Genomic DNA, 15,971 nt, shown 5'->3' with positions numbered 1-15,971 from the left:
ATGTCCTGGGCAATGAATAATACTCACAGTTGCTGGGTTCATCAGGGCATCCAAGAGATCCAAGATTTCCTGTTTTTTTTTTTTTCTTTTCCCTCTGATGTGAGCAGTCCTCTCTCTTGGTATATAGTACCATGGACGTGGGCTGTGGCAAGGGCATACCTGCTATTCGTGTAGACGTTAATTTTCTGTATCATAATATTATGATATTAGAATGAAATAAAAATCACAGAGGCTGGAGAGATGTTAAAGCATATACTGCTCTTCCAGAGGACCTGGGTTCAATTCCCAGCACCCATATCAGGTGGCTCACAACTGTCTATAACTGCAGCTCCAGGGAATCTGATGCTTCTGGCCTCCATGGGCACCTGTTCTCATGTGCCCATGCCCACAGAGACGCATAGTTTAAAGTGATTAAAAATAAGTCCTTGAAAAATAAAATTATAGTGATTACACGAATCAACATACCACCGAGTAAGCAAAACTGACATCTACAGGGTTCTGTCATGTTGATGATAGGAACTTAATCTGATAGGATGAGACTGTCACTCAGTGTCCTAGCTAAGGCTACTATTGCTGTGATGAAACACCATGACTAAAAGCAACTTGGGGAGGAAAGGGTTTATCTGGCTTACACTTTAGCATCTCTGTTTATTATGGAAGGAAGCCAGGACAGGAACTCACACAGGGCAGGAGCCTGGAGGCAGGAGCTGATGCAGAGGCCACGGAGGGATGCTGCTTACTGGATTGCTCCACATGGCTTGCCCAGCCTGCTTTCCTATAGAATCCATCACCCACCCATGATGGCCTGGGCCCTTCTCCATCAATCACATATTAAGAAAATATTCTACAGTCCTGCCTACAGCCTGATCTTATGGAGGCATTTTCTCAATTGAGGGTCCTTCCTCTGATGACTCTAGCCTGTGTCAAATTAACATAAAACTAGCCAGTACACTCAGTCTATTCTTCCTCCACTCAAAAACCCTAATAGTAATTAAGCATAACAAAAACAGATGAATAGCAGCTGGGATACCCTCTAAAACACATGACCGGTCCTCAGAGTCATCTAAATCAGGAAGCACTAGAACAGACTAGGGGGTCACCTTGACTGTAGATGAGGTCCTCAGACGGGGAAGGAGCACCAGCAATCTAAAGTGGCATAGACCTCAACTCACAAATTTATCCACATCGGCTCACTAGTGAGGCCAAGTCAATTGTTCACCACAGGAAAGTCGGTGTGAGGTATCTGACAACTGCTGCCCTATCTGCACAAAATTTCTATGAATTCTAAAATAAAGCACCTCATAAGAAAATTTTGGAAACACTTAGAAAGTAGTCATTGTGGGCAGAAGATCTAAATTATTCACCTGTTCAACGGTAGCCACATACTTTCCTTACATTAAACAGATAAAATTATTCTCGGAGTGTAGAACTGAATTGTCATCTTTACTAACCTAATTCTTGGAGAACTCACGTCCAAGTATAAATAAGATGTTTATGAAAACCAGGAATATGCTAGGCCAAAAATGCCTTCACAGTTTGTCAAAAATTGATATCACTTTCATATTCTCTGGCCGCTGTTAAACAAAACCATAAGGTTGTAACCAAATTATCCAGAAACTATTCCCTACCCCCCCCAAATGCATTCCGAAAACTTGAAACAGATAAACAATCAAGTCAAAAATTAAAGAGAATTGACAATAAATACTAGCAGTGGTGCCTGATCATTACTTATGAGTTTGATATAAATTAATATGCACTAAACCCTCTAACAGTGATAGGAAGTTTTTAACCACATTTGCAGATAAAGTTTCTGGGGCCAACACACCACCAGTAGCCAAGGTTATATAGCTGGAAAATGTTGGAGCTGAGATTTCCAGGTAAACTTCTCACTCCTGAGCTAAGTCTAACTCCCGGACTGCCACCTAACATAAAGTAGAAAGCATATACAGAAATATAAAGACATTACCTGTCAGACCTCACTGTGCAGACAATATGTAGGGAAACTCATAATCTCATATCCATGAACAAAGTTGAATGGTTGCTTTAAAATCTTTCCATAGTTGAAGATCTGGGCTAAGGACACAGCTCAGTGGAACAGTTCTTGCCTAGCATGTGTGAGGCCCTGGATTTCATCCCCAGAAATCCTCAAAATTTAATAATCAATGGATTTATATAAGTATGTAACATTTCAGGTTTAGACAATGTCATGCCAATTCTTTCAGAAAACAGTGTTGTGTACCTTCATTTCTGTTGCTGTTGTAAAATGTACTAACGAAAAAGAACTTGGAGAAGAAAAGGGGTGTTGGCAAGTTCAGGTTACAGTCCACCATTGTATCATTGTGAGGAAGTCAAAACAAAAACTGCAGCAGCTAGTCACATCATAACAGCAATCAAACAGACAAGGAATGAATGCACACATGCTTGCTTGCTGCTAGCTCTGTCTCTCTGCTCTTATACATGTCAGAATTCACTTTCTAGGGAATGGTGCTGCCCACAGTGGGATGGGTCTTAGCCACAACAATTGAACATTTAAGGCAATCCCCCACTGCCATGCCTACAGGTCAATCTTATCCAGACAATTTCTTAGTTAAGACCATAGATGATTCTAGATTGTGTCAAGTTGACAATTAGAAACTAACCATTGCGTGCTTTCAAACTCTGAGTGGAACACCTCAAGAAAGGGGAGTGGGAGGAAACCACACACTAATCTCACCAAAAACAAACATCCTGAACGAACTGTAGTTACCAATAGTGAACAATGTATAAAATGACCAATGTGATTTTATCTTGGGGAATCTATTGTTGGTTTACTGCTACAAAGTAATGCAATTCCCCAGATGGAAAAGTTGTGTGTGTAAAGGCATAAGATAAAATTCAAATGACTTTATGATAAATATCTTTTGGTAAACAAGGAATAGGAGAGCATGTCCCTAGTGTGGTAAAGAACATCTATGTCAACATCAGCCTATCACAGTATAGCCTCACATTGTGCAAACCGTAGCTGTTTGCTTCCCTTGTGAGTGAATCTGAATGTATATACAGGAAAAATAGTAAAATTCCATTTATACTAAGGCTGTCAATAGGCCAACTGAATAACATACATTTAAACTATTATAGGTCATAAAGCTATACAGAGCAAAGGGACAATCTTGTTAACATCTGTGCTCAGTCTTGTTATGAGGGAAGTATGTATAAGTGTCTGTGGGACTACTGATGTCTTTTTTTTTTTTTTTGGTTCTTTTTTTTTGGAGCTGGGGATCGAACCCAGGGCCTTGCGCTTCCTAGGCAAGTGCTCTACCACTGAGCTAAATCCCCAACCCCACTACTGACGTCTTAACCCGAGAACATGTATGTTCATTTTCCATCGTCATTGTTTTATTTTATTCTGTTGTGTGTGTGGTGGAAATAAGCTTTCGTGTGGTATGTGTGTGTCTTGTTCACATGCGTATGGTGACAGGAGTTGACATTTGGTGTTTGCCTTGGATACTCTCTACATTATGTTTTGAGACAGGGAGCCTGGAAACCTAGAGTTCATTGATTCAGGCAGATGGCCAAGCAGAAGTTCCCAGACCTGTCTGTCTTCACTCACACATTTGTCCCCAGCAATGGGTTACACAGAGGCATTGCTATATCTTGCTTTTTTTACAAGGCTTCTGGGGATCTCTTTGCACAACAAGCACTGTACCTAATGGAACATTTCTCCAGTTGCTTATTTTCAAAATGGATTACAGAGAATCTAGACACTATTGTATAAATCTTTTAGATTAAATTCTGAGGGACAGCCAAGGGCAAAAGCAAAAGCCTGTATTGATTTGAGAGTCTCTGGGCTCCCCCAACCAACAATTCAAAGGGAGGTTTCCTAAGCTGGCATGGGAATTTTGTCAGTCTATGGGTCTCAGGTGAGCACCCTTGGGGATATATAAACTATCTATCTATCTATCTATCTATCTATCTATCTATCTATCTATCTATCTATCTTTCTTTCTATCTATCTATCTATCTATCTATCTATCTATCTATCTATCTATCTATCTATCTATCCACCTATTAATTTTATAAAACATTCCTCCATTTCCAAACATCTCTCATGTTATTTATCCCTCTGCCCTCCTCTCTGACTATATTACCCTCCCTTCCCCATGCTGTTAAAGTCCTCCCCTCATTTCTTCCATCCCCGACCCCTTCAAGGCACCTACTATCCTACCACCCCCTGCTCTAGAACTCCCTACCCCGCCCCCACAGTCCCTTTCTACTTTTCTGTCTGCTGCACTTATTTCAAGCTATTATCTAAATACAAAGATCTGGGGCTAGGAACCAAAGAAGAGAATGTGTGGTGTATATTTCTGGGTCTAGGCTGCCTTGCTCAGTACAGTACACTCTGGATCCATCCGCGTACCTGCAAATTTCATGATTTCATTTTTTCCTTTAGAATTTCATCATATGTCTGTGCTTGATTTCATTGTCTATTCACCATGGTCTACGGAATGGCATTTAGGTTGGTTCCATTTGCCAGCGGCAATGTGTAAGTATAGAGCGGCCATGGGCACGGCTGAGCAGGTATTTCTGTAGTCGGATGACCAACCCTTTGGTATCATTGTCAAGGAGTGGAATAGCCACATCACATGGTAGGCCTACTTCTAGCTTTTTAAGAATTCTCCACATTGATTTCTATAGAACCGTGTTTCTCCACCTGTGGGTTGCCACCCCTTTGAGTGACCCTTTCACCAGGTTTGCCTAAGACCATATGAAAACACACATGTTTACACTGTAATTCATAACAGTAGCAAAACTATGGCTGTGAAGTAGCAACAAAAATAATTTTATGGTGGGGGCGGGGTCACAGCATTAGGAAGCTGAGAAGCCCTGCTATCAAGGCTGCACGGTCACTAAATGGGGTTTCCCTCGACCGACCTCTTTACCAGCATTTGTTAGTTCTTCTCTTGACCTTAGCAACTCCGAGAAGACAAACTCTAGACAGAAAAGATGGACTCTCAAAGCATTTTTAATTTGCATGTTTTCTAATTGCTCAGGATATTGAACACTCTCAATGATAGTTCTTGGCTATTATTTCTCCTTCTGAGAATTCTATGTTCAGATCCATAGCTCATTTTTAATAACAAAAATGAACTTTTTCTATATTTTGTTTGTCCTTACATCAATTTAGTGGGATTTATGTATCACGAGTCTCACTTTCCAGATGAACTGAAATCAGGGAAAACTCAGTAAGAGGCTGAAGATCTCGTAGCTTGTCAGAAATGGCAACTTCTAAGTCTGCGGCCTTTCCCCTGAATTCCTTACTCTACCCCTGCCTTCTTAACTCTTGACATAGAAACATTTAAGTGTCCAGTTGCCTGTGACTAAGCAGAAAGGAAGAAAGCAATTATCTTCTTAAACTGATTTTCTCTCTGGTCCTTCTTAGCTTGCTGACTCATGAGTAAGAAGCAAAATTCTCCATCAGGTAGAAGTCATTTCAATGGTATGAGGATGTGAGAGAGGTGGTCAGAGATGAAGCGACAGATTTTTGAACTAACAGGGCCTCAATCTTTTTTTTTTTTTTTTTTTTTTGTTCTTTTTTCCGGAGCTGGGGACCGAACCCAGGGCCTTGCACTTCCTAGGCAAGTGCTCTACCACTGAGCTAAATCCCCAACCCCCAGGGCCTCAATCTTGCAGGGAGTTGAAACTCAGGGAAGAAAAGACCAACCTTGGAGCCCTGCCCAAGAGTCAGATAAGTTTTGATGAATTTGGAGTACAAGTCAAAGGGGATCAAAAAAAATGAGTCCTCCACCTGTTCTTGGTTCCCTCGGGAGAGGCACAGGGACCCACCCAATTCAACACAGTGGAGAGGTCCTGAGGCCCGAGCTCTGGGTGATGTCAGAAGTGGGGTAGATGTATAGAGCAGAGGTGGCTACAAGCCCACTTCACTGGGTAGTCTACATGGGCCTGCAACAGTGCCTTAGTGGCCTGGACTTCAGAATCCAAGAGAAAGAGGTGGCTTCCCTCCCAGTTAGCATGACTCAGTAGACTCAGCATGACTCAGTAGATTTAGCATGACTCAGTAGATTTGCATTGGGTCATTGGTCTTTGTAAAAATTCTCAAAGATCTGAGGCTCTGTAGAGGAGAGGTTTAATGACTATGTTAAGGGCACCCAGCTGGTCTGAGTGGTTACGTAACTGAGTCAGCTAAGGCTTAGCCCATGGACTTGAGTCCAGCATTCATATAGATGGATGTGTGTGTGTGTGTGTGTGTGTGTGTGTGTGTGTGTGTGTGTGTGTGATATGTATATATGTCTCTGTTACGGGTAGAGTTAACTGTAAACTTGACCAAAGTTTGAATCATTGGGAGATGGGTTTCTGAGTATATTTCAGTGTGTGTTGGGGTAATCTTGATTATTAACTGATGTGGGAATACCCATCCACTGTGGGCAGCATTCCCCGAAGGGGATGCTGGGCTGAATAAGTGTGGAGATGGGGGCTGAGCAGCAGGTGTCATGCAGAGATCCACGAGTCCCTTCTGACTGTGGGTATAATGGGACCAGCTGCTTCAAGTTCCTGACCCTTCCTCGATTTCTCTGCCATGATGGTCTGACCCAGAACTGTGAGTTTGAATAAACCTTCTCTTTCTTAAGATGGAGTATTTTGTCCCAGCAACAGGAAAATAAACCAAGACAGTCACCTATACTGATATCCTCTTAGTCTGAGCACATCATTTTGGATACCCAGTCATCAAGTAGCGGAACAGTCTGGACCGCAGACCCACTGTTTCACCTTCCAAAGGGAAACCACAAGGAGGCCTGAGGCCCCCCCTCTAGATTGTGGAGCAGTGAGGAAAATGTTATGTGGGTTTTCTCTTCCCCTCCCATCCCCAACCTCAATCAGACAAAGTCCTTGATTACTTTGTTTAATTATACACCATCTCATTTGAAAAGGGATCTGGTTCTTTTTGTTTGTTTTGTTTTGTTTTTTTGAGACAGGGTCACTCTATATAGCCCTGGCAACTGGGAACTCACTTTGTAGACCAGGCTGAGGCTGGCCTTGAACTCAAAGACTCTCCTGTCCTCCAAAGTGCTGAGTTTAAAGGTGTGTGCTACCACACCCAGCTCTGATTATTTATTATTTACTTTATTTGAATGTGTGTGTGTGTGCATGTGTATATACACAAATGACACAGAAACTGTGTGGTGGTCAGAAGACAACCTGTGAGACTCAATTCTAGTTCCTTTCTTTGACAATGTGGGACCTGGGGATCGAACTCAGATCATCAGGCTTGGAGGCAAGTACCTTTACCCACTGAACCATCTCTCCACCTTCAAATTCTGACTCTTAAAAAAGGTTTAAGAAAAAAAAATCTTCCATGAAAAACAAAGTTAGATGCCTTAGGACTGTCTGCTTACTTCCCTCACTTGGGTAATGTTCAGTAGGTGTTGAGTATGGAGGCCTAGTTATGTGGTCAACTTTTTTCTGCATACTAAGAGGCATGGTAAGATTACTCTGTCTCTAGCGTGCTGATCTGGAAATGATTCCTCGGGAGTTACCTGGAAGCTGGCGGTATGGTATTTTCCTTTAGAAATCACTCTACAGAAGACGACCAACCTACCTACTTCATGCACAATGATACACAACCTATGTAATTGCATCTCACTTCCTGGATTTCTCTGGAGAAAAGTAGAAGCGATGGGCTAAGATCTCCGTGCCTATAACGTCTTACCTTTCTACCTTACAGTTGAAAGACCCCAGCTTAGCAGCAGTAACGCCATTTTGCAAGGCTGTACTTAAGATGACTGGTTCAGGGAAAGGTTAGAACACTGAGTACACAGCGGCTGCCAAGCAAGATATGTTTGGTTGAAGGCCTGGCAACAGGACGACTGCGGTTGAGCACCTGACAATGAGAAAAGCCCCGGGAGAGGTCCCACACCCTGGTGGGGGGCCCAGTCAGTCGTTATGTTCCAGGAAGGTAGCTAGGAAACTTGCCCCCGGGCTAAACCCTTGCCACATTAGAATCCACCAATTATATCCCTGTAACCATGCATCTGCTTCTGTATGCTTGCTTCTGCTCCCCAGAATCCTATAAAAAGCCCATCCTTGGTTCTGTGGCGCGCGCCAGTCCCCCGAGTGACTGAAGCGCCCGCAGGTGCCTGTGCCTGTGTATCCCGACAATAAACCAAATCCTCTTGCTGATTACATCCTGTGGTGTCTCGGTCTGGTCTTTAGAGTTGGAGGGTCTCCATCCCGAGGGAAAGTTCTCCCTGAGAGCTTTTCACAGTAGAGTCTTCTTTCTCTGTGTGCCCACAGAGAGAGCTAGCTAAACCCTTTGCAGTCTTGCCTACAGGGAAACATAAGGCAATAACTGCTTGATGGTGACAGAGGACAGGAGAGGATTCCTATTGTATGACCCCTGATGGACCCCAGGACTATATGTCAAGGAGGTGATATTCCTACTTGCAAGAAGGCAAGTGAAGAATTAGACAGCACAGAGGGCTTGGAGAAGAAATACCTGACGTCTACTGCACACCACTGAAGTCTTCCTTGACCCAGCATCTACTCTGTCCACTTAGATGATTAAATTCCTCTTGGGTAGGGTGGAGTACGTGGCCCTCTCTCTGGTTCCTGTCTGCTCCCTGGCCTGCCTGTTTCATCAGAACTCACCTGACAATGCCCCTGTGCTCTAATTGGGCTTAACTCAAGCACTCGGGCTGAGTGCCTTTTAGAAGGCTACAAGCCAAAGCCAAGCAGAAAGGAGCCTGTTCTTCCTGCTCAGGCTGTGTGAGGCAAAGGAGGTTTCCATCCATGCTTGCCACTTCCTAGCCTCCTAAGCTTAAGCCACCAAAGGCCTGGTATGTGCCTCCCTCTGCTGGCTGAACTGGATCAACACTTCTGTTTGAGCGAGTGTACTCAGAGAGACCCTTCCTGGCCATACCACTGTCAAAGCCACTAGCAGAGAACAGAGTGGTTACAGCACGAAGCCTTTGGCATACGCCATCTCCAAACCTCACCGAGAGTCTGTGAGGGAGGTAGCGTTGCTCCCACAAAACAAGAAAAACTCTTAACATATGCTGAATGCATGCAGGTTAGAGGAAGGAAGGGGGCTATTATGAAAATACATGATGCCTACAGGGCATGTGTCGCACAGGTTGTCCCAGTAGACAGACATATGACAGGCCAACCATGCCTTGCTACTCCCAACATTCCACACACTAATGACCCCATATGTCATTTCCCCCTCTTTCTCTTCTTGTGTCCAGAAACCAAATTCATGACCACTCTGGTCCTTTTCCTTTTGATCCCCGTGCAGTTTGCCCCCCTCACCCCCCGAGCTTTATGCTTGACTCACACATATGTGGTGGTTTTGAAACTGGATAGAATTCTATAGATTTGTCAATACTGACTAGAGGGGAATGAGATTCGATGGTTAGATGTAAAATATGAAGAGAAATGATCATGTGACCTTTTTCACTAATGCAAACCATGACTGGTAATAGCCCCATTATATTACTTTTACTGTCTAGGACTTTCCTGAAACGCCTTGTAAAAATAAAGACCTCAAATCGTATGGACATTCCCTCTCTTGGTGCCTATTTTGTTACTAACTCTTCTGCTTACTTCTGCCTCTTTGGAGCTGCTCACTACCCTTTGCAGTGTGTCTACTGTTTTCTTTTTCTCTTGCCAACCTGAGACTCTGATGACCTCCTCCTCTTCACTGGGCTCATTGGCCTATTCCTGGGCTCTCCCTTCCTTTCTGGATTCCTGCCCTCACTAGAGTGTCTATTCCTTCTCCAACCTACCTTATAAGCCTTTGAGTACTCTAAGACACGTAGTCAATGTTCCTTGGGCCCAAATCCCCACTACTAAGTTAGGGGGTCCCTTTTGAGTTTGGGTTAGATCCACTGATTTCCTTAAGTTACTAAAACTCTCAGCAGTGGTCTGGGTTCACCCATTTCCAAAGGAGAAACTGAGGCTTACAAAAATGTTATCTGTACTCTCTCCCTGCTGATGGGCACGTTTGACTTACGAAACTCACTTTCCAATGGCATTCTTCATTCTTGCCTACTCACTGTCATGTTCACAATCTTAAACTCACGTGTTTAGAGGAGCATGGTGGTTATAAAGGAGAATTGCCCTCTCCAGGCTCAAGCGTTTGAACACTTGGCCCCCAGTGGATGGCGCTGTCTGAGGAAGTTTGGGAGCTGTAGCCCTGTTGCAGGAAGTATGTCACTGAGGCAGGCTTTGAGAGTTCATAGACGCCCTACGTCAGTTTACTCTCTCTGCCCAGTACTCATGGTTCAAGATGGAGGTCCTTAACTTCCTTCTCCTGGTGCCATGACCGCCCCTTGCTTCTGTGCCTTCCCACCATAATGGATTCTTATCCTTCTATAGCTGAAATAAACTCCTTCCCTGGGTTGCGTTTGGTCATAGTGCTTTATCACAGCAACAGAGAAGTAACTAAGAGAAGGGGCGAAGGCAAATCTTTATAAATGATAATAAAAGCATGAGGGGAGGGAAGGAAGGAAAGAGGGAAGGAGAGAGAGAGAGAGAGAGAGAGAGAGAGAGAGAGAGAGAGAGAGAATATCCCCCAGTTGTTTTCATGTGTACCACTGACGCTCATCGCCACTTCGAAATTACCGTAGCTTTTAAGCTTGTCACCAGATCTATTATTTGATCATTAATAAGAACATATTTATTACTACGCTATGAGTTTTCTCAATATTTTGATAGCAGACTTTCAAAATGATGTAACTCTCTTCCTTTAACAGTACACACTTGAGATGTTCTTAGAAGGATTCCTTGGATTATTAAAAGAAAGCCACACAGCCCTTATAGCTCTCACATAGAGACAATAACAAAACCACCATCCTCTGAAGCTTTGGGTCTCTGACAAAGCTCCCATAATAGCATCCATAGGTAGGAGTGTTGTTGCTCTCCAAATAGACTGACCATATGGCTTTTCTTTGCATCGAGGGTATTTCTGACTACGAAGGGAAGGCACCAACAATAACTATGCTGGGATAGCAGGAGTAAACAAGAACTTCTGGCCCTCCCACTCAGCTCCCATGCATCCTAAAACTGAAGAAGCACATGCGAAACACCAGGAGGGCAAAAGTGACTTCTAAGGACCAAAATAAAACCTCACCCTGAGTCTGCAGCTGTTGCTGTAGATGGTCTCCTGGAACCCAAGCATGATGACAAATCCAGCTAATGAGAACATACCCGTTCAGAAGAGACGACCATGGCAGGCACTGACAAATACGAGAATAGCGCTCGCCATGGGTCAGCTTGTGTGTCCACCCCAAGAGTAGGATTGTCCCCTCTTCACAAATGAAGAGATGGGAAGGCCACACTGGGTCCAGATTTATGCACCTGCTGCTGGACCTGCTCTGAGCCATTGAAACCACTTCAGCTAGGAACTGCCATAATCCGATGGAATACAGGGAAGCCACTGGTGGAATGTAAAACCCAGTCTTATATCCATAAGGACAGTCTTCATTTTTCATTTTTCAGATCTGGTTCATTGCAGGAAACTCCACAGAGTGAAAGAGGCACTGTGGTGGATCCCCACAGAGCAATCCAAATATCCCTTTAAGACCCTTGAATTGTAAGCAGCTCTGCCTCCAGGAATCTCCCTTCCTCTGCCCTTGGTCCATCTGCACAGGGGCCTCTCTGCCACACCCACTCCAGTGGAGTCTGCATGACATGAAGGTCTTGTGCTTCCTTTCTATCCAGAACAGAGGCATGTGCCTGGAATGGCTTGGCCTCCTGGAGGTCCTGGCCGTCTCCCTACAAATAGATGATGACTGGGGTCTATGTTTGCGGTGGAGGTGCCTTCTGTGTTCTAGCCTTGGCGATTTTTAGCAATTTTAAGCCTGTCAACGATATCTGATTTTAAGAATATAGCAGTGTGGGAAGATGCTCATGTACCTTTAGACGTCTCAGGAACTGAAAGTTCAGAGACGGAAACGTCTCACACCATCATGATCCTGATAAACTCAACGGCTGCGATGACTTCAACTGCTGTATCCATTAGCTCCCAGCAAATAGGAGAGAAATTAATTGCAGTTACTAACAACATGACTGTTCCAGAAAAGCCTTACCCCCCTTTTGGAAAAGTTTTGTTTAGCATGATTCAAAACAGTAACGATTCTTTTAGAAAGATCATAGACAAATTCCAACAAGTTGAACAAACTTATCAAGAGTTAACTAGAAAGAAAAGAAAAATTAACACTGAGCAAGAAACGAAAGAAATTATAGAATGGTTACAAAAGTTTCCATTTTATTCTGACGGGCCATAAATATAGAGTTTAAACTTTATTAAAACAAAGGTAAATGATGAATGCATACCTGGTGCCCACAAGTCTGGCAGTATAACTGCAGTTTTCTAAACTATTGTTTGCGGCTGAGAATTGTTTCTAGACTGCACGTTCTGCTTTCCTCCTTGCAAGGGACATTGGTGGGGTGATGAATAAGAGCTGGATGACTGCCAGTTATGATGTACCTGTTCTAACTGCTTAAATCTATGCTAAGAAGTAAAGCTTTTCGCAGCAGCACACACCTCGAGTTTGTGTCTGTCTGTCATGCTGAATCCGTTCTCTACCTGAAATCCAAGCCTTGGTCCCTCTGCTGACACACTCCCCTGGGTGGTCTGCGGCAACTCTCCTTTAGAACGTAGTAATGAACAGCTTAGGCTCAGGTTCAAACTCCAGATACCTATTAACTTGTCGACCTTCAACAAGTCACAAAACCTTTTGCCCCGCAATTTTCTCATGTATGAAATAGGAATAAAGGCAGACCCCACAGATGATGGCGAGGAGGAATGAGCTTTTCTTCAGTAAAGAAAAATTATTCGATAGTCATCATCATCTCTGTGCTCTCTGCTATGATAATTTTGTCCCAGAGCTCAACTCCCGAGTCTCATTCTGGGTCCTGAATGGGTCCTGAAATTTACAACCATGCTTCCTCCCATCTCTTGCTGTAGTCAACTCATTATTATTACAATATTTGCTCAGTCAGCATTTGCACCACAAACTGTTTTGCTGATGACGCAGAAGCCAATGGCTGGAAGTGAGGAGTGGGGCGCATGCGCCCACGATCCTCATAGGCTCTCCCCTTCCTGGCTTCATAATAGCATCTGTGCCACAGCTCTTCATTTGCATTTTGCTGAGCTGTGTTCTAGTTCTAGTTCAAGGGGTGTTGAGTGAATGCCTTGGTAGGAACCGAGTGAACAAATCACGGGCTCAATCATTTATCACCTCAGTGGAAACAAGATGAATTTCTGTTTTCAATGGAAATTAGACAGGAACATTAGAAAGGGATGGCTGGGTTTGACTGCATGAAAAGTTGAAGCAGCGCAAAAGAGAGATAATTCTATATAAAAAGGGAAGTCGCAGTCTGGGAAATATACATCAAAACAGAAAAGAGGGTCTTGGCTCTAAGATGACCAAAAATGAAGTAACAAGGGGATTGCGCCAAAAGGGGCAGTGGCCACGTGCAGCCAATTCACTGTACGAATTGTGCTGGGTACATGCCCAAGGACAGCCTGTTAAGAAGGCCACTGAAAAAAAAAAAGAAAAAGAAAAAAGAAAAAAAAAAAGAAAAGAAAAAAAGAAAAAAAAAGAAAAAAAAAAAAAAAAAGAAGGCCACTGAAGAGGCTGTTTCAGTTAGGGTCATAATCTGAAGCAAGTGTCTTTGATGTTTATGTGCTTCCCAAACTCTGTGTCAAGCTGCATAACCGCATGAGCTGTGCCATTTGTAGCAAAGTAGTCAGGAGTCAACCTCATGAAACCCAGAAGAACTGAACATGCACACCGTGATTTAGACCATGATTTAGAAACCATATTTAGGGCAGTAAATATGAGTTATAAAGCTGATATTTTAAATCTTTAAAACATTTAGTGTGGTGGTGATGTGGTGGTGGTGGTGGTGGTGGTGGTGGTGGTGGTGGTGGTGGTGGTGGTGGTGGTGGTGGTGTGTGTGTGTCAGTGTACGACTTGCAAAAGTCAGTTTTTTCCTTCCACCATGAGGGTCCCAGGACTTGAATTGAGGGTCTCAGATTGCCAAATGAGGCCAACTTGCCAGCCCAAGGCTGGTGTTTTAAAGATATTTTTATTGCACTAAGAATATTTTTCTTAAAAAAATATTTTTACTATTCTTAATTATATGTCTGGGGCTGGAGAGATGGTTCAGTGGTTAAGAGCACTGACTGCTCTTCCAGAGGTCCTGAGTTCAAAACCCAGCAAAACCCACCATGCAGGTAGCTCACAACCATCTGTAATGAGATCTGATGCCCTCTTCTGGACAGCTACACAGTGTACTTATATATAATAAATAAACAAATCTTTAAAAAAGAGAAAGGGAAATGTTAAAAAGAAAGAATCATGCATCTGTGTGATTGTGTGTGCTGGTCTATACATGCGCCTATGAATATCCATGGAGGTCAGGGCTTTCCTACCCCTTGGAGGTGGAGTTACAGGCAGTTGTGAGTTGCCCAGTGTAGGTACTAGGAACTGTGTTCAGGTCCTAGGAAGAGCAGCAAATGCTCTTAACGGAAGAATCATCTCTCCTGGCCCAGAATATATATTTTATATAATGATCTAATATCTATTTACCTTGAAACAGTAAGTTTTTTACACACACACACACACACACACACACACACACACACGGGGGGGTGAGAGAAGGAGAAAAAGAGGTTTATTGAGTGCATAGGGCTCTGCTATTTCTATTCTATCCTATGAAATCTCTTTGTCCTACTGGTCAGGGGGTACTTAATCCATTTCATATAGTTCACTAATTGGAAGGGAGATAAGCTTACCCTAGTACAATCAATGCATTCTCATAGTCTATCAGTTGATTGTGACTTGTAGCTTTAAAAGTTTTTTATCTTTTTCCCTTTTTTTCTTTTTTCTTTTTCCTAAAGACTGGATCTCATTATGTAGACCAGTCTGGCCTTGAACACACAGAGATCTGCCTGCCTCTCCCTCCCAAATACTCATATTAAAGGTGTATGCCACCATGTCTGCCTAAAAAAAAATGATTTTTTAAGGGCTCTGAAAAATGCATTATCAGATGTAGAATACATGTAGACACTTCAGCGTAGGATTGAAAACAATCTTTTAAATATAAAAAAATCTGTAGAAACCATCTGTATAAAATTCAATTTCTTTTGATTAAATTAGCAATATTGATGAGGGTGTCTGAATATGGCAAAGGTATGCCATTAATGTGATTATATATTTATGTGAGTGTGTGTGTGTGTGTGTGTGTGTGTGTGTGTGTGTGTGTGTGTGTTCCAAACCAATCTGAGTGATTTTCTGTGTGGGTATTGCTGAGCATAATTGATGGCAGATCATTGGTGTGTTTGATAAGTAATTTGGTTCTCCGTTTGGGATGCCAGGCAAATGCTCACACCCAAATGTAATTCTACTTCTGGGAATTTGTCCCAGTGAGGCAATCCAGTAAAGAAGAAACGTCTCTACACACAACGTTTTATACCAGCAGCTAAATAGTGAGAGGTGAGAAGCCTTCTCAATAGCCAAGAATAGCACAATATTTAAATAAACACACCACATCAACTCAAAATATTTTGTTACCCAGTTGAGCACTTATGATGAATATCCAGCCACATGAGAAAATGTTTATGCTAATCAATGCGATAGTTATGAAAACAAAACCCTGTGTGCTCCAGCTACCTCGGCTGTTAAAGAAATTACCTTAAAACTTGGTGGCACGACACAGCCGCTTACTGGAGGTCAGCAATTCCAACTGAATAAGCAGTGTGACAGGCTGGTCTGGGCCCGTGAGGCTGGACTTAGCTAGGGCTGGGATCACCAGAAACTTCGAGGCCTGTTCCCTCAGTGCCTGGCAGTTGGTACTGGCCTCAGCTGAGACCCTGGCTGACTGTTGACTAGGGGATTATAATTGGCTCGGGCTCTCTCAGGACATCATGGCTGGACTCCAAGAGCAGAAGTCTCAAAGAGAGCCAA

General features: G+C 43.2%; 1 long non-coding RNA gene across 6 annotated transcripts in view; it reads right to left on the bottom strand.

Annotated features, from left to right (window-relative positions):
* Positions 1-15,971, bottom strand: part of LOC134486750 (uncharacterized) — a 23,890-nt gene extending 7,919 nt beyond the window's left edge. The window contains exons 1-3 of one of the 6 annotated variants that reach the window (XR_010066125.1): positions 15,699-15,971; positions 11,911-12,016; positions 28-185 (exon numbers count right to left, since the gene is read on the bottom strand). This is a non-coding gene — a long non-coding RNA (uncharacterized LOC134486750). Of the gene's footprint in view, positions 1-27; positions 4,093-11,910; positions 13,642-15,698 lie in introns of those variants that run through there. The other 5 variants (XR_010066128.1, XR_010066124.1, XR_010066126.1 and 2 more) reach the window with 5 other exon arrangements.

Source organism: Rattus norvegicus, chromosome 4 (assembly GCF_036323735.1).
Source record: "Rattus norvegicus strain BN/NHsdMcwi chromosome 4, GRCr8, whole genome shotgun sequence".
Taxonomy (NCBI): domain Eukaryota; kingdom Metazoa; phylum Chordata; class Mammalia; order Rodentia; family Muridae; genus Rattus; species Rattus norvegicus.
The sequence above is the reverse complement of the archived record's forward strand: the minus strand, read 5'-3'. Positions and strand labels throughout refer to the sequence as shown.